The following is a 3,145-nucleotide window of genomic DNA, read 5'->3' on the forward strand; positions in this document are numbered from 1 at the left end:
CAAAAGAAAAAGAAAGAAAGAAAGAAAAAACAATTTTACAGATCCCTCTTAAGTTCATCCACAAAAATCAGGTTAAGAACTCGCACTTGACAGCCCCCTGTCATTTGGATAACCAGAACAGCACATCTGGGGGGCAGGAACATTCTTCTTTGGGCTTAAGCAGTTGATGATCAAATATTACTGAAAACTCAGAAGGAGTCGTCCTACACTGAGATTTGCTCAGAAGGTCCTCACCACTTCCTACATACCCTTCAGTTCCTGTTTTGGAACACAAATATAATCAATAAGCCCGTATTGGATCCTGGGTACATATAAGATGTTTTTGTCTCTTGACACCAGATGTAGAACATGGGTTTGTCCCTGATGCTTGGGAATTTTCCTGTGTAGTGGAATCTTTGTTGTTGTGTTGCCCAAAGCATCCCAGAACAGGTGGCTCGTTTTGGACCCCAGTCACAGGCATTCATTCACTCTCCTTCCCATCAGCTTTCCTGAGCACTGAACTCATCAGGCGGATCACTCTAAGGTGCTTTTCTTTTTTCTTCTCTTTTCTTTTTCTTTCTTTCTTTCTTTCTTTTTTTTTTTTTTCTTCTTGAGATAGAGTCTCGCTCTGTCGCTCAGGCTGTAGTACAATGGCGCGATCTTGGCTCACTGCAACCTCCGCCTCCCGGGTTAAAGCAATTCTCCTGCCTTAGCCTCCCAAGTAGCTGGGATTACAGGCACCTGCCACCAGGCCCGGCTAATTTTTGTATTTTTAGTAGAGACGGGGTTTCACCATGTTGGCCAGGCTGGTGTCGAACTCCTGACCTCAGGTGATCCACCTGCCTCAGCCTCCCAAAGTGCTGGGATTACAGGCATGAGCCATCATGCCCGGCCTCTAAGGTGCTTTTCTAGATATCTTGGGTGATTCGTGCATATTGAGAATGTCACAGGCTAATCCATGAATCCTCTCCAAGGCAGAGGGGTAGCTATTATTTGAGAAGGCCCCACTGGGCTTGAGGCCAACAAAGAAAGGGACTCCAGCAGGATATAGGATGTGGGTATCCCTGAGGCTGAGCAAGCAGGAACTTGCCAAGTTTTTTACTCCAGGTTCCAGAATTGAATCCTACGTGCTTGCTCAGGTACCCTCCAGGCAAACCGAAAACCCAGTAAACATCAAGTCTTGAGTGACACAAATATCTGGTTTTGTTACAATCTGCCAGATTCCCCCATCTTCTGTTGACGAGCAGTTTACTGTGAACTACAGTATAAACTTGGGCCCTGGGAGACTGGCTCCAATTTATTCTGACAGTTTATGGAGTTGGGTATTTCAGCCTTCATTCTCACACGGTTTCTGTGGATGGTTGAGTTACTGGGAACTAGCAGTGAGTGACCTCTCCCAGAATGCCAGATTTTGTGTGCTTGTGGTTGGTCAGGTTTGTTGTCACCTTCCTGAGCCTGTTGGAGATAGTATTTCTTTTTCTTTCTCCTTTTTTTTTTTTTTTTAAGATGGAGTTTCATTCTTGTTGCCCAGGCTGGAATGCAATGGCACGATCTCAGCTCCCCGCAACCTCCGCCTCCCAGGTTCAAGCGATTCTCCTGCCTCGGCCTCCCTAGTAGCTGGGATTACAGGCATGTGCCACAGGCGTGCCTGGCTAATTTTGTATTTTTAGTAGAGACGGGGTTTCTCCATGTTGGTTAGGCTGGTCTCGAACTCCTGACCTCAGGTGATCCGCCGGCCTCGGCCTCCCAAAGTGCTGGGATTACAGGCATGAGCCATCGCGCCTGGCCTGGAGATGGTATTTCAAGTAGGACTCTTCGTGGAGTAGGGATCATTGACATGGCATCATCCACATGCTTCAGGGCCCCTTATCCAGAGGCTCATAGGAGCTGAGGGAGCAGAGAGTGATGGTCAAAGCCTCCATCCAATCACCTGAGGTCAGAAGTTCATGACCAACCTGGCCAACATGGCGAAACCCCATCTCTACTAAAAATACAAAAATTAGCCAGGTGTGGTGGCAGGCACCTGTAATCCCAGCTACTTGCGAGGCTGAGACAGGAGAATCACTTGAACCTGGGAGGCAGAGGTTGTAGTGAGCCAAGATCGTGCCATTGCACTCCAGCCTGGGCGACAAGAGTGAAACTCCTTCTAAAAAAATTAAAAAATTAAAAAAAAAAAAAAAATCCTCCATCCAGCCCTTTCAGGCCTTTGTTCCTAACCCAGGAAATTGATACATGTTGGAGAAGTCTGCTCTACTACATCCAAATGCAGGCTTTGCCTGCTGATCAGGGCAGACATGTTTGACACATTTCAGTAAATGATGCCTTGGAAAAGGCTGAAGCCAAGACCACTATTGCCTAAATGAAAGAAAAGGAAAGGAGAATACAGGGGAAGGAGAGAGGAGGGAGGGAGGACTGAAAGAAGGACAGTGATTTCTGCCAGAGGGTCCCAAGGCTTGGGCAGCTGGGTTGGATCATGGTCAACAGAGTTGGGGTTTTGAGAGATTTGTTTGTTTGTTTGCTTTTTTAGAGATGGAGTCTCATTCTGTCCCCCAAGCTGGTGTGCAGTGGGGTAATAACAGCTCACTGCAGCCTTGACACCTAGGCTCAAATGATCCTCCAGCCCCAGCCTCCTGAGTGGCTGGGACCACAGGCATGCACCGCCACAACTGGCTAATTTATTTTGTTTTAAAAATAAAAGGAGACAGGGTCTTGCTACACTGGCCAGGTTGGTCTCAAACTTCTGACCTCAAGTGATCCTCCCACCTCAGCCTCCTAAAGTGCTGGGATTACAGGCGTGAGCCACTGTGCCTGGCCAAGGTTTTAAGACTCAAAGGAGCAGTTTCAATTCCTGAATGGGCCACGCAAAGGAAAAGCTGGTTTCCTTGTCTGGAAGAGCAAGGGTTCCTTTGTTCATCCTCATGCAGTCTTTTTCTAATTCATTCTCATTTCCTCCTCTGGAACCTGGGGCTAAAGAGGACTTGTGACTAGGGCCCGGGAGAAATAACTAAGTACTTTACATACTTAATTGTACCAGAGGTAAATTAATAACACACTTGAAGAGGATGAGATGAGCTCTTTTGCAGAAGCTAGGTACAGAAGGACTTGAGAAAGACAGTGGTGAGGTCTTGTGACTGCTTGAGTCTATTTGAATTCAGCCTCTGCCTAT

This window comes from Piliocolobus tephrosceles, unplaced genomic scaffold, assembly GCF_002776525.5.
Source record: "Piliocolobus tephrosceles isolate RC106 unplaced genomic scaffold, ASM277652v3 unscaffolded_21600, whole genome shotgun sequence".
Lineage (NCBI taxonomy): Eukaryota > Metazoa > Chordata > Mammalia > Primates > Cercopithecidae > Piliocolobus > Piliocolobus tephrosceles.